Source organism: Mirounga angustirostris, unplaced genomic scaffold (assembly GCF_029215605.1).
Source record: "Mirounga angustirostris isolate CCGP_5_RB_7025 unplaced genomic scaffold, mMirAng1.0.hap1 SCAF_6, whole genome shotgun sequence".
Classification (NCBI taxonomy): domain Eukaryota; kingdom Metazoa; phylum Chordata; class Mammalia; order Carnivora; family Phocidae; genus Mirounga; species Mirounga angustirostris.
Window position 1 is genome coordinate 83,727,055 of NW_026991714.1, and position 25,799 is coordinate 83,752,853.

Below are 25,799 nucleotides of genomic sequence, written 5' to 3' on the forward strand. Positions count from 1 at the left end.
ATCCTGGTACTAAGAGCAAGTATCCACTTGTCCTGAAGAGGAGAGTGGTGCCAAACAGCCGATTAATTGTGGCAGTGCTCTTTAAATAACTACTGGTTGTTATTTTCCTTCTGAAAATGCATTATCCTGAAATGTAAATGAGTAATGGATGATTCAGTGAAGGAAAGAGATTCCTGTCATTACAAAAATTCTGGGTGTAAATGAGTTGAGCTCCAGCTGGTAAAACCTACTCTCAGGGAAAACATTAACATTTTAACAGAAATGTAGAGAACTTCATTTTACTCTGAGGAGAAACTGAGTTAATTCTGAATGCATGTTGACTTTGAAAAAATGATAATAATAGGAGGAAATATATAATACATGAATACATTCTATCTGCCTAAAAGAAGGAAAAGGACCTAATCAAACAAATTATGTAAATTGACTCAAGAAAAAGATAGAAAATCTCAACAAACCTATACCAAGTGAAGAGAGCTAATCAGTAATAAAACCGCCCAACAAGGAAACAACTAGAACCAGATGGCTTCACTGGTGAATTCTACCAAACATTTAAAAAAGATTTAATAGCAATTCCTCCAAACTTTCCCAAAAGTAGAAGAGGAGAGATAATTTCCTAACTCATTCTATGAGGCCAGCATTACCATAATACCAAAACTAGATAAAGACATCACAAGAAGAAAAGATACAGACCAATATCCCTTATGAATACATGATGCTAAAATCCTCAACAAAATACTAGGAAGTTGAATTCAATAGCATATTAAAAGGATTATGCACCATGACCAAGTTAGATTTATCTCATGAATGCAATAATGGTTCAAAATGGAAAAAAATCAATGTAATATATGACATTGACAACAAAGTAAGAAACCACATGATCATATCAATTAACACAGTCAAGGCTTTTGAAAGTATTTTACACTCTTTTCTGAGAAAAACTCTCAGGAAACTAAGGACACAAGGGGACTTCCATAACATGAAAAGATCACTATGGTGAAACATCATAAGGAAACATCATACTAAATGGTGAAAAACTGAAAGCTTTCCCCCTTAGATCAGGAACAAGACAAGGATGCCTTCACTCATCATTGCTATCAACATTGTCCTGGAAGTTCTAGTTAAAGTTTATTAGACAAGAACAAGAAAGCACCCAAATTGGAAAGAAAGATGGAAAACTATCTCTACTCACAGATGATATGATCCTACATACAGAAAATCCCAAATAATCCACAAGAAAGGTACTAGGACTAATAAATGAACTCAGCACAGTTGCAAGGTACAAGGTTGAGTCTTACAAACCAAGTCATACAAAAATGACTTAGGTTTCTATTACATCTATAATGAACAATCTAAAAAGAAAAGAAAACAATTCCATTTATAGTAACATCTAAAAGAATAATATATCCAGGAATAAATTTAAGGAGGAGGTAAAAGACTTGTATACTGAGAACTCCAAATCATTGCTGAAAGTAATTAAAGAAAACCTAAATAAATGGGAAGACATCCCAACGTTCATGAGTAGGAAGACCTAATATTGTTAAAATATCAATAATACCCAAAGCAATCTACAGTTTCAACTCAATCCCTATCAAAATTTCAACAGCCCTTTGAGAAGAAATAGAAAAGCTAATCATCAAATTAATGTGGAATTTCTGTGGGCTCTGAATAACCAAAAGCATCTTGAAGAAGAGCAAAGTTGGAGGACCTAGACCTTTTGATTTCAAAACTTACAACAAAACTGTAGTAATCAAAACAATGTGTAACTAGCATAAGAATTGACATAGACCAGTGGAATAGAATGGGAAGTCCAGAAATAAACCCATACATCTACGACCAATTGATTTTGGTGCCAAGTCCAGGGTGCCAAGTCCATCCAATAAGGAAAGAACAGTCTTTTCAACAAATGGCATTGGAACAACTGGATTTCCATGTGTAAAAGAATGAAGCTGGACCCTTACCTCACACTGTATACAAAAATTAACTCAAAATGGATCAGTGACTTAACTATAAAGGCTAAAACCACAAGACTCTTAGAAGAAAATCTGAAGTCCATTCTTTGTGCTTTTGAATTGTATTCTTAGATATGGCAGCAAAAACACAGGCAACCAAAGAAAAATAAATAAATTGGATTTCATTAAAATTAAAAACTTTCATACCTTATATGAAATACAGGGCTTTATCAAGAAAGTGAAAAGATTCTACAGAATGGGAGGAAAATTTTTTAAATCATAGATCTGATAAAAGTTTAATATCCAGAATATAAAGAATTGCAACTCAACAACAAAAAGATAAACAACCTAGTTTTAAAATGGGCAAACGACTTGAATAGACGTATCTCCAAAGAACATATACAAATAGCCAATAAGTGCATGAGAAGATTCTCAGCATCTTTAGTCATTAGGGAAATGCAATAAAAACCCTGAGATACCACTTCATACCTATCATTACTATAATAATCATTCTTTAAATGTGGAAAATAACAAGTGTGAGTGAGAATTTGGAGAAATTGTAATTATCGTAGATCACCAGAAGAATTAGAAAATGATGCAGGTATTATGGAAAACAATTTGATGGTTCCTCATCAAAGTTAAGCATAATTACCACATGACCTGACAATCTCACTTGTAGGAATGGACCCCAAAGCCCTGAAAACAGGGGTTCAGATACTTGCACACCAGTGTTCATTGCAGACATATTCATAAGAGTACAAATGTGGAATCAAACCAAGTGTCCATCAACAGATGAATACATCAACAAAATGTGGTACAAGGGATATTATTCCATAAAAAGGAAAGAAAATTTGATACTGCTACAACTTGTCTGACCTTGAAAATATTATGTTATGTAAAATAAGCCACACAAAAGACAAATATTGCATGATCCTACTTATACGAAATATCTAGAATAGGAAAATTCGTAAAGACAGAAAATAGATTGATCGTTACAGAAGGGTGGGGGAGGGGAATGAGGACTTTTAGTTTAATGGTTACAGAGTTTTTGTTTGGGGTGATGAAAGATTTTTGGAAATGGTGGTGTTGGTTGCAAAACATTTTAAATGTAATTAATGCCACTGAATTGTACACTTAAAAATGTTAAAAATGCAATATTTTATGTTACATATATTTTACCACAATAAAAATGTCTAAAAGATTGTGTGCAAATAGATCATATCCCTACATGTGAAAGCAAAAGCTCTCTACAACTTCTAGAAGAAAACGTAGGGGAAAAATCTTCACCACAAAGATGTCTAAAATAGTTCACAAAGCATTAAAAATAAAAGAAAACAATGCTAAGATGGATGTCATTAAAATTTAAAACACCTGCTCTTCTAAAAACACCATTAGGAAAAAAGCAAGCCACACACTGGGAGAAATTACTTTTAATGCATGTACTAAGCCAAAACTTGGATCCAGAATATATAAAGACCTCACACAAATCAATAACAAAAGACAAACAATTCACTTAAAAATAGGCAAAATATTTGAAGGCATTTCCCAGAAAGGTGCATACAAATAAGCAATAAGTACCCAAAAATATGTTCAACAGCATTAGTCATCAGGGAAATATAAATAAAATTACAAGAAGATATTACTATACAAGTGTTAGAATGATAACGATTAAAGCTTGACAAGGTCAATTGTTGGCATGGATGTGGCATCTAGAATTCTCATAACCATTGCTGGGAATTCCTGCTGTAACATGTACAACCACTTGGGAAGGCAATTTGACAATTTCTTCAATATACAGCCACCATAAAACCCAGAAATTCCCTTTTTGGCCACATTTTACTCAGGAAAGATGAAAATGTGTCCTCATAAAGAATTATATACAATTGTTCGCAGAAACTCTATTCCTCATAACCCCAAACAGGAAACAATCCAAATGTCCATCAGTAGGTGAGTAAATACACAACTGTGGAAGTGGTGATATATCTACACAAAGGAATAATACACAGCAGTGAAAGGAACAAATTCTTGGTATCACAACCAAGGGAAATGAAGTCAGGCAGAGAAGAGTACATACGGTATGATTTCACATAATGAAAGTTCTAGAAAAGATAGCAAGAAGAACAGTGGTTGCCTGGGGTTGGAGTTGAGGTGGGAAGTTGACTGGGAATTATCACAAGAGAACATCTTTGGGTGATAGAAATGTTCTGTATCTTGATTCTGGTAGTGGTTGCGTAGGTGAATATATTTGTCAAAACTCACCAAAATATACACATCAACTGGATTATACATAATATATACATTAATAAAGATGATAAAAAATTGATGTCATGAAAGAGATGAAGGCTCAGGAACATTCTAGATCAAAGAAGGCTGAAGAGAGATAATAAACAAATGTAACGCTTGAACCTTATTTGGATCCTGGTTTAAAAAAACGCCATAAATAATATCTTCAGACAGAAAGATTTTTAAAACATATAAAATATCTTTGAACTGAGGCTGAGGGTAAATGGGCAACCATTATACAATTCCATCAACTCTTCCGTATTTTGAAAACTTTCATAATAAAATACTTGGAAAATAAATATTTACAAAAATGTGAGAAAAAATCCACAGCAAAAGGCCTGAAACTTCCTCCAGTTGCAAACTTTTGTCATACTTACAGGTTGTAGGACCAAAGATAATTTTTTAATCTTTCAAAACTTCTCTGTATTTTCCAAATGTTACATATTACTTTCAGGAAAGAAATGGTTTTAATTTGAAAACTTTCAAGTTTAAGGAGTCATTTTGTTTCGTGATTGCAAACTAAGAACCCAAATCAAATTTAAAGTACATATGTGCTTTTAGGGTTCCTATCAAACCAGGTCAAAAATATTAGTTGAGTGATTGTGTGAAGGAATCAGCTATTTCTCAATCTTACAAATAAGCCATATGTGAAAGTGTTTCATAAGTAAAGTTATTTTATTTTATTTAAAGTTTTTTATTTAAAGTTTTTATTTTATTTAAAGTTATTTTATACATTATTATTCACCACAGAAAGAAAGGAAATATGAAAAAAGTCAAGTGGTAAGAAAGATCTGCTTGTTACATCAAAAATTATTTTCTCTTTTTGCTGAATTACAGGTAAATGATTAGAACGTGTTTTATACATCAAAACCCACAGGAGCTTTGTCTTTCCCACTACCCCATTGACGCCATTGAACTTTGCGAAGTCTCCTTTCTCCTTGACCCACAACCAAGACTCCCGGAGAGAGATACCTTGTTTTTGAATTCTATGCCATTTTAAAGTAACTTAATTGCTTATCCATTATTTTACTTGAAAACCTCAGGAAGTGGGCTATATTGATATAGCATTCCTTCAGGTACTTCTATTTTTTAAAAATATTTTAATTTATTTATTTGAGTGAGTGAGAGAAAGAGCATGAGCAGGGGGTGGGGAGGCAGAGGGAGAGGGACAAGCAGACTCCCCACTGAGCAAGGAGCTTGACGTGAGTCTCGATCCCAGGACCCTGGGATCATGACCTGAGCCGAGGGCAGATGCGTAACTGACTGAGCCACACAGGCACCCTTCAGGAACTTCTATTAAGATCTCTTTATGTTGACTATTTTTTTCATCATGGAATCTTTCAGTCATGAAGCATTTATGAAGTGTATCATCATGTTCTAAGCAGTATTGTAGGCACTGAGAATTCACTGATAAAAAAGATATATGACCCTTCTCATATTATACACAAAATTTAAATTAAAATGAATCTTAGGCCTAAATGTAAGAGCTACAACCATAAAACTCTTAGAAAAAAATATAGGAGTAAATCTTCATGACGTCAGGTTGAGCAAAGCCTTCTTATGTACAACACCAAAAGTACAAGCGACAAAATAAAAAAGATAAATTTGACTTCATCAAAATTAAAAACTTTCACGCTTCAAAGAAGATCATTAGGAAAATGAAAAGACAATTCACAGAATGGGAGAAAATATTTGCAAATCAAATATCTGATAAGGGATGTAGATCTAAAATATATAAAGAGCTCACACAACTCAATAATAAATAGACAAATAACCTGATTTTAAAAATGTGCAAAGGATCTGAGAGACATTTCTCCAAAGGAGATCTACAAATGGCCAATACTGCCACAAAGATACTCGCCATCATTAACCATTATTTTTTTTTTAAGATTTTATTTATTTATTTGAGAGAGAATGAGAGGGGTGAGGGTCAGAGGGAGAAGCAGACTCCCTGCTGAGCAGGGAGCCTGATGCGGGACTCGATCCCAGGACTCCAGGATCATGACCTGAGCCGAAGGCAGTCGCTTAACCAACTGAGCCACCCAGGCACCCGTCATTAACCATTATTAACAAATGCAAGTCAAAACCACAGGATATCATTTCACACTCAGTAGGATGGCCATAATCAAAAAGGCAATAACAAGTGTTGGTGGGGAGGAAAATTGTAACTCCCTGCACACTGATGGTGGAGATGCAAGATGGTACAACTGCTTTCAAAAGGAGTTTCTCAAATGCTTAAATGTCGTAGAGTTACCATATGACCGGGCAATTCCACTCTCAGGTATTTAGTAAAGAGAAACTAAAACACATGTCCAAACAGAAACTTGTACATGAAAGTTCATTGCAGCATTATGCATAATAACCCCAAATTAGAAACATCCCAGATATCCATCAACTGATGCATGAATAAATAAAATGGAATGAAGAACTGACACATACATGTTCCAATGTGAATGAATCTTGAAAACACTATGCTAAGTCACAAAAAACCACACAGTATATGATTCTATTTGTGTGACATGTCCAGAAGAGGCCAATTTGGAGAGACAGAAAGTAGATGAATTGTTGGCCAGGAATGCCAGGAGTTGGGGTTGGGGAGGGGTGAGGAGTGGTTGGGCAGAAATCGGGAGTAACTGCTAAGAGGTACATGTTTTCTCTGGGGATGAGAAAAATGTCCTAAAACTGATTGTAGGGATGGTTGCACAACTCTGTGAATACACTAAAAACCACTGAATTCTGCACTGTAAGCAGATGGATTATATGATATGTGAATTGTATCTTAATGAAGCTGTTATATTTTTAAAGGGGCATATGAGAACTCTGTTTCATCGTAGAAATTCATAACTAAAATGTCTGGATTTCATGGTATGGGAACACAGCAAATACAGAGAAGCAAATAAATATGCCATGTAATGTTTTTTTTAGCAAATACCGGGGAGATTACAGAACAGGGCAGTGGGAGAGGGATAATTTGTTTTTATTTTGTTTTTATTTTTTTGAGAGAGAGTGAGTTGGGGGGAGGGGCAGAGGGAGAGACTGAGAGAGAATCTTAAGCAGGCTCCACACCCAGTGCAGAACCTGATGTGGGGCTTGATTTCACAACCCTGAGATCATTACCTGAGCCAAAATCAAGAGTAGGTGCTTAACCAGCTGAACTACCCAGACGCCCAGGAGAAGGATGATTTAAAGTGAATGGTCAGGAAGAGCCTCTTAAGGGTGCTATGGAAGCCAGATGATTGGAATGGTAAGACCTACAAATATATAGGCCAAGGAGGTGCAGATTCTTAAAGCCCGTTTCATTCCAACTCTTCAGAAAAATATGTCTTCCATCTTGATACAGGGTACACAATTGAAAATCTGTGGAAAACAGAAATAAAGATCTAAGGCTCTAATTATTAATTCAGTGAACTTTGTGCCTGTTCAGTTAATGGGTGGGAGACAGTGTAACTAAGTCAAGACAGCAAATAATCTAATTGCTTTGGAAAGCAGTTAAAATACTCACATACACTCCCACATACAGAGCACCTGCCATTCCGCACACAGGCACCTTCCCTGTGGCTCGGTCTCTGTGGTGAGCTGCCAAAGACCCAGATGAACAGAGCTGGTAGTGGGGATGTTATGAATATTGCACAAAATAAAATTCACATCATGGCCACCAGCGTGGTAGAAAATCTGGAGAGCCTGACGGTGTGCTTCGTCACACAGTAGCTATGCCAGTTTTGAGAATACGGAACTGCCAGACATTAGTAATGTGGATGCCGGGGTGATGAAATTCATTTGTCCATGCTTGGTCAAAATGTAATTAGGGAGAATTGATCCATTTCAGCTTAGACTGGTTCCCGACAGTATGTGCCCCCACTTGGAATCTTGGCAGCACATGCTGCTGAAACAGCCCTTGACCTGAGATGCCCCCGAGTACAGATTGCCCCAGAATGCAGAAGCCACGAAAGGCAGAGAAATAACTCTGGGAAGCCCCAGGCTGCACGTAGAAAGCTAGGTTTCCATAGAGGTGTTTTGTCCTACTTCACCTCCTAATTCTGGTTTCCATGGCCCAGGTCACCATGCTGTTGCAAATAGAAGAGTGTTTTGTGCTTTGGGGGGGGGCTCAATTTATCTTTAAAATGGGTACAATAATGTAGTTACTGACATTGTTTCAAGAAATGGAAAGGAGGGGCATCTGGGTGGCTCAGTCGGTTGGGCAGCTGCCTTCAGCCCAGGTCATGATCCAGGGGTCCTGGGATCGAGCCCTGGCTCCCAGGGAGCCTGCTTCTTCCTCTCTCTCTGGCCCTCCCCCCACTCGTGCTCTCTCACTCTCTCTCTCTCTCAAATAAACAAATAAAATCTTTAAAAAAAGAAATGGAAAGGGAATAATTTATGAACAAAATTAAAAAGACTGAGGTTGTGTTAGAACAGAGAACAGGATTTCATCCCAAGTTCTGTAGTTTCCTTTGAAGAAAGGTTTTTAATGTGCTTTGTTTCTTCACCTTCAAATTACCCCTTGTCACAGCTATGGAAAACAATTCACATGCGTACCCTACTCTAGTCACGCAGAACAAGAAGTGTTGTTCAAAGAAATGTTTAAAACGAGGATCTGTGTATACTACTTTATTGAACCGAACACTTCTTTCAAAAGAATCTAATATAACAATTTAAGATTTCTAAATATGTGACTTTAACCAGAGGGGAGGAGAGGGGCCTACAGGGAGAGTGGAGATGAAGACCTGCATATTGTATGCCTAAATATTGGAAAGTTAGAAATGAAATGATTAGGCCATTAAGAAAAAGATGTTCTACCTTGACATGTAGACCTTCACAATGACCTGGTAGGCCAGGCTCAAATTCACAAGCCTTGGACTTGTGGAGTATTGTTCTAGAATGTGATGGTCCCCAGAGAGCTGGCCCCTGGCCCTGCCCACCTCCCTCTCTTCTATCACCCATTCTGCCCAGAGCCAGATGGGCCTTGTACCCTGGTGTCATTGTCTAGCTCTTTCTCCAAGCTCTGACCTCAAGTGCTTGGACAGATGGCCTCAGAAGAGTCCCAGGCAGATGTGGAAGTGGGCTGGGGCTATTGACTTCAGGGAATTCCAGGGTCCTGGGACCTTAGAGTGTAGCCTCACGGGGGACCGCTGGCTTTGGAGCAGGTCCCACTGGCTTCACTGACTCTTTGACCCGTGGTAAGGGGTCTGGCTGGAGGAGAGACAGAATGGGACCTTTTAAGCAGGGAGACTGGGGTGGGAGCCTCTCGAAGTTCTGAAAGCAGTACCATTCACTGGCAATTGATTTTTTTTTTTTTAAGATTTTATTTATTTATTTATTTATTTATTTATTTATTTATTTATTTATAGAGTGTGAGTTTGAGGAGGGGTTGGGCGAGAGGCAGAGGGAGAGGGAGAGAAAGAGAGAATCTCCAGCAGATTCTGCTGAGTGTGGAGTCCAATGCGGGGCTCAATCCCCCGACCCTGAGATCATGACCTGAGCTGGAATCAGGATTTGGATGCTTAGCTGACTGAGCCACCCAGGTACCCTGCAGATGACTCACTTTTTAAGTAAATTTCATCAATATTTTCTTAAGATAAGAAACTTTTCACTGAATTTAAAGAAGAGAAAAAGACAAGTAAGGTGTCAACAATTCACTCATTAGATAAACGAAGGTTTACCTACTGTAGACATTTGTACCGGTGAGATGGTTGAAGACGACATTTTGACAATCTTGCCTAAAGCACTATTGTAGGCCCTCTGTAGGGTGCCTGTTAAGTGTGGTCCCAGATATGGAAAAAAGAAGTTGTTTTTGATAATTATTCAGAAATATCCACCGCCTGTGAGCTCACGATGAATGGAATAGTCTTCTCCTCCTCGGGCCTGGAGGAGATGACAAGTGTGTCCCGAGAAAGAATTCTTCATTCAGGTCCTTCACCCATAGCATTAACAATCTCCTTTAAGCTCTGAGCTCTAGTGAACTCCCAACACCTTATTCTTTATTAAAGTGGCTCCTTAAAATCACTGACCTTGGGGCGCCTGGGTGGCTCCGTTGGTTAAGCGACTGCCTTAGGCTCAGGTCATGATCTCAGGGTCCTGGGATCGAGCCCCGCATGGGGCTCCCTGCTCAGTGGGAAGCCTGCTTCTCTCTTTCCTACTTCCCCTGCTTGTGTTCCCTCTCTTGCTGTCTCTCTGTCAAATAAATAAATAAAATCTTAAAAAAAAAAAATCACTGACCTTGATTTCTCACCCTTCTCTTAGCACAGAGCAGGGGGCACTGCTAAGTGTTTTATTTCCTTGCTTTGCTGAAGTTCACTGTGACTTTCTCATGCATTTGTACCTCTTACAATTCGGATCAATGGTGTCACAAAAAAGGACAGTCTGTATAAGGAAGAACACTGTTTACAGTTGGAAAAATGACTTTACCTACTGCAATTTTACTTAGCTTGAAAATGTGGTATTGCCCTTCTCTTTACATGCTTTTTCCTCTGGAGCCTTTATACCTTCAATGGAGACTCTCCTTGGATTAAAAGGACACAGTTATCCTAGGTGACAGGTATTCTGCTTAGATACTCAATTTTGACTCCCCTCTCTCGCTTTCTAAGAGAAAAGAGAACCAGTTTTATTTGGGGTGTCAATGTCCTGAAATAAAAATACTTATTTTCCCTCCTCTCCTTCCAGTGAGGTGTGGCCATGTGGCACAGTTGGGGTCAAAAGATAACGGCAGATTTACGTAGAGAGAGCTTTCTTTCCTGAATTAATGTCTGGATTGGAAAAAGCACATTGAACTTTGATTTTCATTTCTTTTTCTGCCTGGAATTTGGACATGGTGCTCAGAGATGGAACGTCTATCTCACAATGAGGAGGATGCATGCCACGTGTCAGGAAGAGCAGAGGCCACCAGAAGGCACCGTGTCCCTGATGGCGACCGGGAGCTGTGGAAGGAGCCTGAACTTCCTGCTTCCAGACTTCTTACAAGAGGCAGCCTAGCTTGTTAGATTTGCTGTACATCACAGCCAAAGGCATTCCTAATTTAGACATTCTGCCTGAACCAAATGCCCGTTTGGCTCCAAATAAAACCACAGTCCTGCCAAATAAAGTCAGACAGAGAAAACTCCATGATAGACCTAGTGAATATTCGAGAGATGAAGTCATGTACAGGGAGGTTTTCATGGTCAGGATAATTGTAGTTTATCTAAGGTTTTGAATGGCAACTCTTAGCTAAACCCAATGCAACCAGAACACATCCCTCTCATGCTACACAGCGGAATTTATACAGAAAAGAAAGACACATTTGGGGCAACAGTTGCATCTCCAAAAGAATCGTAGAAAGCATTTGAGCTTTTAGAAGTGGACTGCTTTGTAATTGGCTCTAGGTCAGAAATTTTTAGCAAACTGCTTGGTTTATCAGATTGAGTTCCCTTACCGTAAAACAAATAACATGCAGGGTTTGGAGGAAGTTGGTGGTTTTCATAAAGAAAGTCAGTATACTTTTGAGAATTGCCCTCCAATGCTAGTAGCAGACAATAGGAGAAAAGCTGTAGAGCACAAGATGGCTGGAATTCCTTCCACAATAAGAAGGCCAGAGGGAGGTAGTAGATGGGGGTGTGGGGGCCCTGAGTTTCAGAGGCCGAGGAGCCTCCCATCCTCCTGCTCTGGGCTTCTTAGCAGTCTTCTGTTCTCAGCATCCTTCTCAAAACTCAGGGGGTGCTGAGTTGCTATCATGATATGAGGACTCCATGTAGGAGGTAAGAAGTTGTGGGGGTGGCACAAAAAATCCATAGCTCTTTTTAAAAAAATTTTTATTGTTATGTTAATCACCATACATTACATCATTAGTTTTTGATGTAGTGTTCCATGATTCATTCTTTGTGCATAACACCCAGTGCTCCATGCAGAACGTGCCCTCTTTAATACCCATCACCAGGCTAACCCATCGTCCCTCCCCACTCCCCTCTAGAACCCTCAGTTTGTCTTTCAGAGTCCATCGTCTCTCATGATTCGTCTCCCCCCTCCGATGTCCCCCCCTTCATCCTTCCCCTCCTGCTATCTTCTTCCTCTTTTTTTTTTTCTTAACGTATATTGCATTATTTGTTTCAGAGGTACAGATCTGTGATTCAACAGTCTTGCACAATTCACAGCGCTCACCATAGCACATACCCTTCCCAGTGTCTACCACCCAGCCATCCCATCCCTCCTACCCCACCCCCAACTCCAGCAACCCTCAGTTTGTTTCCTGAGATTAAGAATTCCTCATATCAGTGAGGTCATATGCAGAGAAAGACATGTATCATATGACCTCACTGATACGAGGAATTCTTAATCTCATAGCTCTTTTAAAGAGCTTTCACTTCAAAAAAGTTCCACCCAGCAATTTCTATTTATATCTCATTGGCCAGTCCTGGGTCCCATGCACACTAATTATAAAGGAAGTTGGAAAATATAATCCTTTGGCAGGATACCATTGTTATGAATAAATTAGGGTTCCCTAAGGAAGAAGGCATATTGAGTAAGCTGGTAGCAATTCCTTCACAGACCACTCCTTGGCCCCCACTCCCTTGGGCACTATTCTCTGTGGCTTCTGGTTTGCCCTTCGTGGAGTAAAACCTCACCCCAAACCCTCCTTCACCTTTCTACCATGTCTGTCACCAGGGTGGGCACTGGAGACTCCTCCGCCCTTGGGCTGCGCAGTTTAGTAGCTCACTTCCTGCAGGTGCAGATTTGGGCTGGGAGTTCCTGGGGTTGATCATTAACAGGCTGTTAATGGATAAGCTTGGGTTTTTTGGACATACAATTCCTCAAAAACATAATCAGCTTCCGGTCATTTTGCTTCCAATCAACCTTTTTGCATAGGTAATCACAGCCAAAGGCCTTGCCCAGACACATTTTTAGTGATAGATTGTATTATTTTAATAGATATCAGGCCAGCCAGATTTTCTCTTTATTTTTCTTTCAGCATTGTAAGGCTTGTCTTCCAAGCATTGGTGCTACCCAGTGAAACATAATGATTTGCACCTCAGACTCCAAGCAGAATTTAAACTCTGCCTGCCAAAAAAAAGTTTAAGTGATCCTCACCCAAGTAAGTAGGGAAGGTTGGCAGGGAGATGGCAGAGAAAAAAAAATCTGAAAGTACTCAGAAAAGAAATACATTTAAGTAAAAGTATTACAGACCACAGAAATGTAAGCCTGGTTGCTTTAGAATTGGAAGTAGGCAAAACCTTCTAAAGAAATTGATTGGGGTAGACAGAATAATGCCCACACCTCCAAAGATGGCCGATGTTCTCATCCCCAGAACCTGTGGATACGTCATGTTACATGGCAGGGGGCAATGAAGGAAGGTTTCAGATGGAATTAAGTTGGCCATCAGCTGTCAACACAGAGAGATCATCTTGTATCATCCTGGTGGATCCTATTTACACAGGGTCCTCAAATGGGGAAGAAGGAGGCAGAAGGGTCAAGAAGAGAAAGATGACATCATGAGAAAGACCTGGTTGGCCATTGTTGGCTTTAAGATGAGAAGAGGCTGTGAGCCAAGGAAGGCAGGCAACCTCTAGAAGCTGCAAAAGGCAAGAGAATTGATTCTACCCTGGTACCTCCAGGAGGGACCTCAGTGTTCGCATACCTTGATTTTAGCCCAGTGAGACCCATTTTGAACTTCTGACTTCTGGAATCATAAGATAGTAAATTTCTGTTGCTTTAAGCCACTAAGTCAGTGGTAATTTGTTACAGTGACAAATGGAAACCAATACGTTGATTTATAAAAACTCAACAGTTAGAACCATCTTTGAATTCTTACAGATTCAAGGCAAGAAACAGACTTCCCAGGAGAGATAAAGTGGACTGAGATCAGTGTAGGATGCATGGACAGGGATAAGTATGAGATCAGAGCAGAGGTTAGTCTGCAAGCCTCACTCGTGAGGGGTTGTTACTAGCTTCTGAGTGAAGTGGACTGAGTGACTTGTGTCTATTAAGGTATGTTACACGTATGTGTGATGTTGATAGTTTTTTAAATTTAAGTTTTATAATTGATAAACCAATATCGACATATTATTATGAACTAAAATGCATACTTTGTTTGTATTTCCTTAGTTTTTACTTATGTCTCTTTTCCACTCCAGGATCCCACCCAGGACACCACATTACATTTAGCTGTCATGTCTCCTTAGGTTCCTCGTGGACTGTGACGGTTTCTCAGACTTTCCTTGTTTTTGGTGACCTTGACAGTGTTAAGGGGTGCTCGTCAGGTATATTGGAGGATGCCCCTCTATTAGCATTTATCTAATGTTTTGTCATGATTAAATGGGGTTATGGGCTTTTGTGGAGGAAGAGCACAGAGATAAATTGTCCTTTTCATTACGTCGCATCGAGGGGACATACTCCCAACATAACTGATTGCCGTGTTGTTGCCTTGAACACCTGGAGCCTGAGAGAATGTTTGTCAGGTTTCCCCACCATAAAGTTACCCTTTTCCCCCTTTCCATGCTGCCCTCCCTTGGAAGGACATCACTATGCACAGCTCACACTCCTTGAAGGCTGAGTATCTAAATGAATTATTAAAATTTTTCTGTACAAGAAATTTGTTCATTCTTCTCCGTTTATTAATTTATTCAGTCATTTATTTGTTAGAATGGACTAACACGAGTGGGAATGGGTTGAAGCATCCTTTTATCCTAAACGCCAACTATGTTTCTTACCGGATTGCTTTACAATTCGGCTGATCCTGACCACGTAGCTCTTTATCAGCGATCCTCTTCCGACCTCAGTTGCCAGGCCTCCTTATTGAAAAATTATAATTTTTATTTTTACTGTCATTGTGTCCTTGCAATTTCCAGAATTTCACAATGAGATGCTCTAATGTTGCTTACTGAGCATTATTTATAATGTCTGCTCTAGCTCAGTCGATAAGATTTTTGGTAAAGTCACAATAAAATGCACTTAAAAGCTTGATTGTTAATATAATAATATTTTAAAAACTCAAGAGTTATGTAAGTGAGGGGTGAAAAAGGATAATTTGTATTAGAAGCCAAGATCAAGTGTATTTTGCTTTATTCATTTTCTCTGGGTTTCCTAACAACCGTGGCAAGAGGAAAGTTAATAGATTATACAGAAGCAATTATCAATTTTTATGAGCACATTTACTTTTGGCACTGAACTCAAAGAGGAATATACCGTATTTAGTTATTTAAAAGTTTTTAAACAATGTAACGGACCATGTGTATTTTTTATTGAGATAAAATTGACATATAACATATCAGTTTCAGGTATACAACACGGTGATTCAATATTTGTATATATTGCAAAATGATCACTGCAGTAAGTCTAGGTCACGTGTATCACTACACATAGTTACAAATTTTTTTTCTCATTATGAGAATTTTTAAGACCTAATCTCCTACAACTTTCAGATAGGCAACAGAGTATTATAAATTATAGTTACTGTGCTGTATGTTATATCCCCAGGACTTATTTATTTTATACCTGGAAATTTCTATGTTTGACCCCTTTCACCCATTTTGCCCCCACCCCCCAGCCTCTGGCAACCACCCATTTGTTCTTTGTACCCACGAGTTTGGTTTTTTGTTTTTGGTGTTTAGATTCCACATGTAAGTGAGATCAAATGGTATTTGTCTTGCTCTGACTGGCTTCACTTAGCATCATGCTCTCAAGTCTATCCGTATTGGTACAAACAGCAAATGCCTCTTTTAAAGGGACTTGGTTCCCTGTAATCAGCTTGGGCTGTATGGAGCAGCTGTGTAAATGTAGCCGTCCTAAATTCTGGATACACGTTCTTTTCCCACCTATTATTCTCTTCCCAAAGATCATTAATCCTCTTTACCATTATTTTTATTCTTAACAATACATTTTAACTCTTGCATCTTCCTGGGAATCCTCTTTTAAAAGGCTGAGGAGGTCATCTATTTTAAAGTGTTCCTGTTTTTGTTGTGTGTGTGACGAATGAGAACTTTATAGCTGAAAAACCTCTTTTTTTTTTTTTTTTTTTTTTTTGTTCCCTTACTTCTGGGCACTCTGGGGTTTCAGGTGATTTTTCCCGCCATGCTAATCTTCACCACATCAGTGTTCAGCTCAGTGTTTCCTTCTCTGTCCAGGAAGGCATAGAGCCCGGGCATAAGAGTTTAATCTTTTTGGTTTTATTCTAAAACCTTCTCTTTTACATCCACATTGATTTTCCCAACTGGCTGGGAAAAGCCACAGGCTCTGTCCTTGAGAAGCACATGGCCATATGCTGCTCATCTGCTCGTAGGAAGGGGGAGTGAGCTGCCACCCTTGGGGGGCTGGGATCCTGGCATCCTGTGCTGGCCAAGAGGAAGGCACCTGGTATGTTCTGGAAAAGCCCTGTCCCCATGAAAGTTTCACACAAGGATCCCGGTAACTGCCTCGTTGGGAGTCATCCTCAGAACAGGGATCTTCTGAAATCCTTTTACTTGAGTCCAAGCCTGATCCTTTTACTCCCTCTGCAGTGTCACCTCCCAATATCAAATGAGGCCACCGTTCATGTATGCCCCTGATTTCTGAAATGAAATCGCCATTGGTGTGTAAGTGATGCCTTTGTAACCATGAAAAAGAGTGAAGAGATACCCAAATGATTGCTTCTTCATTTCACAGACTTTTCTCACCCGAAATGTTGAAGTCCTGTTTATCGAATGCCCATCATAGCCTAGTTGCCTGTTAAGTAGCTGTTTCCAGGGACACTTTATCGCCATAGCGGACACAACATATCACGAAAGGCCATCCTGAGGCGGTTCGAGCAGCTTTTCTCATCTCCCTCTCTGGAACACCAGAGTCCTGGCTGTGGGAAGCAGCAGGAAGAAGCTAAGCAGTCTGGAATACAAAATGCCTCCCAGGGATGTCTTTATTTCAATGTTCTCCTAATGAAGCCGAATTTTGATTGCTGGTAATGTTATAATATGTCACTGTTGAAAGAATCAATGAAGTTTCCTCTTCCTTCTGGAGCCTTAAGAATACTGAGATTTTTCAAAAGTCAGAGCGCACTGTGGGATCTTAAAAATTAAGTCATTAGACTTGCCCTGGCTCACTGAATCAGACTGCTCACTCCTAAATGATAGTCTGCAATTGAGTAGAAAATGAAACGGGGCACTCTCAACGAAAAGGACAGGATCAATACACTCATTTGTGTACCAAGCACTGAAATCAATATTTGCTTGCTAGAGTCTTTCAGTCCCCTGAAAATTATACCTATTTACCTACCCTCTGCTTTCTTATTTCTCCTTCAATTTGATCTAAGCGTTCGTAAGACTTAGACCCTACTATGTCATCACTAAAGGGAAGCTGGACCATATGCCCACAGCAGGACCACGAAATGGACAATCCAAATGACATGTCAGTCCTCAGTCCCTGATAATGTAGTATGCACTTGCTTTGGTTATAACGTCATGTTCTTTATTTACCCTTATGGGAAAGTTTTAACTAATCATTAGAAGAGTTATCTGGAATATCTACCAAACTGCCCACGATTCTAAGGGGATTGCTCAAAAAGAAGAACAAAAGTAAGTCTTTATCTCTTTAACCCCACCTTCCCCAATTCCAAACATATAGAAATCTGAAAAGAAATGTTTGTGCTTATGCGCGCACACACACACACACACACACACATTTCAGGGCATTATGGTGGTCTGGTTGCAGGATCAGCTCTCCTAGTATAAACAACCCACCCTGTTAAGCACCACATCTGTGGCATCTACTTTTGTTTGCAACTGGGAAGAGGGAAGAGTTGGTGAAGGGGAGTCTCCAGGGATGAGGAATGAGGACAATGGAGAAGACCAGACCCTTGACATCTGTTCCTTTCTCCCTTTGGACTGAGTTTCAGCGACTATAATTAGAAGGCATGAACCCCTAAGGTGAGCCAGCTGTTTTCGTGGGAGATTCTTGGAAATTCTGGGCAAGACAAAGACTGAAGGGGCTACTTTCTCGTATAGTGCATATAAGATGTCAGACATAAGCTTGTAGGACCTCAAGTATGGCAGGAGACAGGAAGAGGGCATTTCTCCCTACTTAGAACCCACAAGTGGTCCAGCATCGCGAGGATTGGCTGTTGGCAAGCTTCGTGAGATCATTCTCTTGGCCTCTCTTAACTGGAACTGTTCAAAAACAAAATTCAACATAGTAAATGTGGAGATCTAATGGGATCAGATTTAAATGATTCATGACTCAGGCAGCATCCCATCTAGCAAGTAGAGGAGAGCTCCACGGAACGAAATAATGGAGAGGCTTTTAAAGGCAGATAATGGGTGTAAAAAAAAAAAAAAAAAAAAGAGGAAAGGAATTAGTTAACAGGGAGTGCACTGTTTAGGCAAGGTTGCCCTTGTAAGGGGAGTGGAAGGAGTCTTATTAGTAAATTTCCTAGCATCGACCAGGAAATCCCATGTTGTCTGGTGAAAGGTTACATTGCTGGTGGGTGGTAACTGTAGTTAGGTTAGCTATGCAGTCTTGGTTTACGGACCCCACTTGGGGCCTCTTGTTTTCTTTTTCTTTCTTTCTTTTTTTTTTAAGGATTTTTTTTTTTTAAGATTTTATTTATTTATGTGACAGAGAGACACACAGTGAGAGAGGGAACACAAGCAGGGGGAGTGGGAGAGGGGGAAGCAGGCTTCCCGCGGAGCAGGGAGCCCGATGCGGGGCTTGATCCCAGGACCCCAGGATCATGACCTGAGCCGAAGGCAGATGCTTAACGACTGAGCCACCCAGGCGCCCCTCTTGTTTTCTTTTTCACATCACCATGCAGAGGGACCGGGATGAGAAATTGTCAAGTGCACAGGCAGCAGAGTGAGTGATGTACGTTGTGGCAGCAGGAGGCATTGTGGTTTCCAGACGCATATCAAATGCAACCCTGAAATCCTGGAAACAGGTAACTGGGAGTCACTTTGAAAATGAGTGACTTAGGGGCACCTGGCTGGCTCAGCTGGTAGAGCATGCGACTCTTGATCTCAAGGTTATAGGTTTGAGCCCCACCTTGGGTATAGAGATTATTTTTTTAAAAATGCAAAAAATCTTAAAAAAAAAAAAAGGAAAGAAAATGAGTGAGTTATTTGAACAGATGAAAGTTTGCCGTCGTTGTGATTTTCCCATTAATAGTGTGGGGAGACCAGGCAATCTTAGGAGACGCACCTTCACACAAACACATGCCTACTCACAAGTAAACACACAAAAACGCATGCGTACCTATAGGAATATATTCATTTTTCTCATGTCTGCATTCATGGAGAAGTTTATTCTGAGTGGCCATTTTTATGTCCATCATTGCACTAGGAATATTTCAATATGGCAAGTGGATCACAGATGTTTATCTCTTTTCTCTACCAAAGCCTTGCTAAAATGAAGGGAGCAAAACTTTCCAGGGTTATTATCCCCAAAAAGCAACAAAAACAGGAGACATAACAGAAGCTGAGGCAAGAGTTGAACATGGCTTTGGAATCCAGAAGGAGCATGGATGATTGGAGGTGGAGTAGGTCACACAGCAGCCCTTCCAGAGGGAGGCTGCTGGGAGAGAGGAGGCGGACGGACACATAGTGCTCATCAAAAGGAGGGGCCATGCAGGTGACAAGAGGCTGGAAACAAAGGACTTGGCCTTACAAGGAGCTGTTGGCCCTCCCTAGGCCTCTACCATAAGGAGTCCTTCTTCCCTGCATAGGATGGGAGCTGACTTTCTAGAATTGTACTGGGGACACCGGGGACTCTGACGCTGGGCAGAGAGGGATGCAGGTGAAGCCATAGGTGGAACACAGGGAGATTCAGTGAGCATCTCCATGCTGCCCCCAGAGAACCTCACGCCTTCTTCTCATCCTGCTCCCTAACGAGCAACGGTCCAGAATGTGCTGAGTTGTCTCTTGTTGGGAAAAAGTCTCCACTTACTGTGATTTAGCAGTCCCCAGCATAAGCTTCCGCTCACCTCCTGTCCTCCCCTAGAGAGCCCGCCAGTGAAAAAGCCCCCCCTCCACACACACACCTAGGGTTCCCAGTCAGCTTTTCCCGTCCCTTGAATGAATAGGAGCGGATACTTAAGGACCATGGACATTTGGATAAAGTCTCAAACCTAAAGGACAAACCCCAAAACATCAGCATACACGAAGTACCTTGGACAGGGCAGAGGCGGGATTGCAAAAAGAGGAAAACTGAAGCAAATTCCAATGAGCACCCAGAGGAATAATAAGCTACTGTCCCTGGAAAATAAAAACAGGTTGCTAGGAAAATTCACAGAAAAAATGAAGATAAAAGCCTGTAGAAATCAAATCTGATGCCAAAACTGTCTTGCCAGCCTGAGCCCGCAAACCCCACGGCTTAAGGCGGGAGGGGCTTCATGCTCCTGATTCTCAGTTACTGTCTGGGTTTCAAGTTCCGCGCTCTGTACCAAATACCATGGCTGCCAGGCAGGGACGGGGGCCCATGCAGGGCCAGAGAGCAGGGATGGGGCAGCTCAGCCTGGGGCCGGGCGCACTTACACTAGGGTTTCTGATTCGAGACTGATCCTGCCAGATGTCTCCTTTGGCTAGTAATTCCAAAACACAGACATTCCAGATGCTTATAGATGCTTCTGGGCCACGGTTTGAAGGTGTTTGATCTCTATAATAATGCTCCCCAAGCTGAAATTAAAGCCACTAGCCAAAAAAAAAAAAAAAAAAAAGAGCTTTGATCTGGTACCTGGATGTTACTTGTTTTATTCACCTATTGCCACAATAATGGAACATCATAAATAAAATCCTCAAAATGTAGTGGCTTCTGGAAAAGCTACTGGGGATGAGACCGGTGCTAAAGTTGAGCAAGCTGATGGGTATGAGCCACCAATCCAAGAATCTGTTTAAAATTCAGACATTTGGGCACCTGGGTGGCTCAGTTGGTTAAGCGACTGCCTTCAGCTCAGGTCATGATCCCAGGGTCCTGGGATTGAGCCCCGCATCGGGCTCCCTGCTCGGCGGGAAGCCTGCTTCTCCCTCTCCCACTCCCCCTGCTTGTGTTCCTGCTCTCGCTGTCTCTGTCTCTGTCAAATAAATAAATAAATAAATAAAGCTTTAAAAAAAAATAAAAAATAAAATAAAATAAAATTCAGACATTTAATGGTGACAAATAAAAAATCTTATTTGTGAAAAAACAACCGTAGTGGCTTCCAACAGCCCTCGCTTGTTCTCATATTCACTGGGCAGTGTTTGGGCTGGGCTGGCTCCTGGCTCAGAGCTTTAAGCTCTTCTGGGTTCAGGTCTGTTCCCTCAGCATCTGGAGCCTTTTCAAGCAGCGGACATCCAGGACATAGGATCTGCTCCACGTCCTGCATGCTGAGGGTGCAGCTGAAGAATACACTTTGGGAACGTTCTTCACTGGAGCGCCCGAGTGGAAGTCCACCGAGCAAGCACATTTCAAGTTTCTGCTCACATCTTTCCAACTAATGCCTCCCTGGAAAAGCAAGCAATGGGGTAATGTCCAAACTCAAAGTGCAGGGAAGTGAATCCACTCAACTAGAGGCCGTGGCAATGGCAAGTGTGTGGATTTCAACACTACTACTACGGAGTGAAGAATTGGGACCGATGGTTGAATTTACTGCCGCTGACCCTATTGGCCCCATTCCTCACATACACCCCCACATTCAAAATACCCTCACCTGCGTCATGGAGATCCATTAATGTCTCATCCAATCTCAGCATCTGCTGCCACATCTGGTTCTCATCAAGTCCAGGTACATACGTGGGCCCTTCCACGCAATATACCAAGATGGGAGAGGAAAAGACCACTCTAGTCAACATTCCCTTTTGAAGGCAGGAGAATGGGAAAAACAGCAGTCACCAGCTCACAGAAGTTCTAATATCTGACTAGGCTGATGTTGCCAGATGATGTAGCAGGCCCTCTGAGTGTTTGTTCATTTCCATCGAACACCGTGACCACCTCTGGAGAGGGCGCTAGGGAATTTGCTCTTGTTGACAGCAAGCTGTTTCTCAGTCTCAGTAAGTTTCTGCCTTTGTTAGAGTTCTCCAGAGAAACAGAAGTGATAGTACATCTACATTATACTGTATGTACTATAGTATAGCATCATATATATAGTTGAGTATCTATGTATACTAGAGTATATATGAATAAATTATATATTTATATAAATATATCTATATAGATAAAGACAGATTTTGTATAAGGGATTGGCCCACATGATTATGGAGGTTGACAAGTCCTAAGATCTGTAGTCGGCTCACTAGAGAACCAGAACAGCCAAAGGTGTGGCTGCATTTCAAATGTTGGCAGGCTTGAGACCCAAGAAGAGCCAATGTTTCAGCTCAAGTCTGAAGGCAGAAAAAAAAACAACAACAAAAAACCAATGTCTCAGATGTCCCAACTTGAAGGCAGTCAGGCAGGAAGAGTTTACTGGTGAAGGATCAGCCTTTTTGTTCCATTCAAGCCTTCAACTGATTGGATGAGGACCACCCACATTGGGGGTGGGGGGTAGGGGGCAATCTGCTTTAGCAAATCTACTGATTTAAATGTTAATCTCATCCAGAAAAAGGATCACGGATACACCCAGAGTAATGTTTGACCAAATATCTGAACACCTTGTGACCCAGTCAAGTCGACCCATAAAATTAATCATCACACTGCCTGTTGAAAGTTGGGGGCCAAGAGATCATTTTGTCTCAGTCTCTTTTTGTCCAGGCTGGCAGGGTTTTTGCCAATGTGGCTTTCTGAAACTGTGGGTTTTCTGTGAAAGATATTCCAGTCAACTGCATGTGGCAAAAGGCACACCCATCATGCCTTTCAAGATGTGCCTCTTTCTAGCCTTAATTACGGGTACTTTTGAGAAATCAGACTTCTGTGGAACCATCCATAATCTTCCCACTCTTCCTGTTTCCTTTTGTCCAGCTGAAGGGGTCTACTAGCTATCATTTTCATCCTTTCAGATGTCTTACCCTTGAGGTACTTTTTACTCAAGGCTATGTCACAATAGTAGGACCCTAGATTTGGTCTTTGCCCAGAGGCTCTGTTATGATGGCTCAGCCTTGACTTTGTGAGAAATCTTTTCATTTTATAACTCTGCCCCACAATTCTAGACTCCCTAAAATCCCCCTCAGTTCTATTTGCCACCAACAAGCTATTTTCTGAACACAATTCCTCTTTCCTATAGTGCCCTACCATGTGCATCTAGAAGCAAGCAATTCCTGCTTCCAATATTCTTCCTGCGAACTTCCTCACCCAAGATGAGAAGTTCTATAGGGACATTTTCTATTTTCCAAATTACCACAAAGTACTTTGATCAGATGTTTTCCCACTCCATAATGTGGGTTATTGTTTGTTCAGCTTCCTATAATAGTTTCCTTGGTTTTTGCCACTTGTTACCATATTAGTTCCACAAATTTGAGGTTCTTGTGATGGCAACACCCCATTCTTGGTATTAGCAATTATTGCAATAGTCATGCATAAAAAGATCTCACAACTCACTGGCTGTAAAAGCAATAATGAGCTTTCATGGTTTCAGATCTGTGGGTTGGCTGGACTGCAGGCTTTGGGCTCCAAGGATTCAAGTTCACTCCACATGTCTCTCATCCTTCTTGGACTAGCAGCCACCAGGCATGGCGTCTGCTTCCTATGTCTCATCCTCAGATGCAGACTAAGGGCAGGTGGGTACTTGGGGCACAATCCGCTCATGGTGGGTAACCAGAGCTCATGAATGTAAGTCCAAAGACACAAGCGTATCTTAACTGTGTTTGAGCCACGTTCACTAATATCTCATTGGCCAAAGCAAATTAAATGGCAAAATTCAAAGTTAGGGGCTGGGAAGTACAGTCTGCCAACCTTGAAGCCAGTGCTGTTGTGATTGGATAATATTAATACGGGTGCCTGGAAAGTTGGGGCTAATGACACAATCTACCTGAGTGCTGAAGAGATTTCCTCTTGTGTGTGTGTGTGTGTGTGTGTCTCTTTCCCTTTGGTAAGATTATGAACTTGTAGGTCCTGGAAAACTGAATTTCAGCCCCCAGGTCTCCTGAGACAACCTTGTTGTTTTGTTTTGTTTGAAGTGTGATTATGCTAAGGGAGTCTGGGTGGCTCAGTCAGTTAAGCACCTGACTTTGGCTCAGGTCATGATCCTGGGATCCTGAGATCGAGCCCCAAGTCAGGGTCCCTTATCAGCAGGGAGCATGCATCTCCCTCTCCTCCCTGCTGGTGCTCTCTCACTATCTCTGTCTCTGTCTCTCTCTCAAATAAATGAATAAAATCTTAAAAAAAAAAAAAGTGTGACTATGCTAAACCAACCTAATTTTCTTTTCTTTTCTTTTCTTTTTTTTTTTTTTTTGAGGGAGAGAGAGAGCTAGAGAGCATGAACAGAGGGAAGGGAAGAGGGAGAGGGAGAAGCAGACTCCCCGCTGAGCAGGGAGTCCTATGTAGGACTGGATCCCAGGACTTGAGGTTATGACCTGAGCTGAAGGCAGACGCTTAACTGACTGAACCACCCAGGTGCCTCTAGACCAACTTAACAGTATATCCCCTGTGGCTTTTGCCTTAGATGCACCTTCAGGGTGAGCAAACAAAAACCAAGGAGTTTAATTCTATAATATTAAAAAATAACTTTTCTAATTGATAATATCCACCTGGCAAGCACATACGTTTCCTACAGCAGGCAAAATTCTACATAACTACTTATACATCACATTTTTAACCCTATTGATTATTTCCATGTGGTTCTGGCCACACTCACGTTCATGCCCCAGCCCACAAGGGTCCCTCCTAGAGCCTCGGGCCCTCCCAGCTTCTGAGTCATCTGTTGCCCATCCAGTGAGATTTGGAATGTTGTACTTCTCCCAGGCTGGGAGCACTGTGGCTCCATTCCGTCTGCTAGGTTGCTGAGAACCAGGAATCTTGTGTCTGCAGGGACTGATCCTGGGCAGTCTCCTCTCCCTTAGTTACACCTGCATGTCTCTGCTTCTCTCCCCCCGAGAATGGCCCAGGCTGGAAAATCCCTTACTTGCTCACATTCTGCTCAGTTCCTTCCACGCACCTGCCCCTCTAGGCATGCTGTTCCTGCTCAGTCACGTTCCTGCCTCCCCTTGATAGATGATCATTGTGCCGTTGTGCCGGAATCCTGATGGCTAGGCCCGTCTCCCACCATGACTCTTACCGGGGCCTCATGTTGTCTCTGGATCCCGGGCCAGCTTCCTGGAATTTTACCACAAGCAGCCAGATCTAAAAAAAAAAATCAAAACAGATTATCTATCTCTCTATATCTGTAATATTTGACACAACAGATTTCCCAACTGTTCTCGAAATTCACCACACCCACTGTACCCCTGCCCTCTGGGTGGCCAACCTTCCATCCTTGTCAGTTTCTCAACAAGCCCCACCTAGATCTCGTTTTTCAAGTCCAATAGGTCTGACGTTGTTGACTCACCGCGGGACGAAAGTCACTATTTAGCTAGTGAAGGCTATACTTTTGCTTCCAACGCTTCATGTACATTTTCAGAAATTTACTGAATTTCTTAGGTTGTTCGAGCTAAGGATTTTGGATTTTCTAAAGATAAGGGGCTTGAAGTCTCCTTTCCCTGGAAAACAGCTAACTGTGGCCCTAGAGCCTTCAAGAACAACCTTATG

The 25,799-nt window shown here is 41.2% G+C and overlaps 1 long non-coding RNA gene across 1 annotated transcript; it reads right to left on the reverse strand.

The window, feature by feature from the left end:
- Positions 1-21,581: 21,581 nt before the first annotated feature.
- On the reverse strand, positions 21,582-25,548 carry LOC123845449 (uncharacterized). The gene is made up of 3 exons (XR_006791044.1): positions 25,519-25,548; positions 25,177-25,394; positions 21,582-21,629 (listed from the first exon to the last, which is right to left on the reverse strand). It is a non-coding gene; the product is annotated as an uncharacterized LOC123845449 (long non-coding RNA).
- Positions 25,549-25,799: the final 251 nt, after the last annotated feature.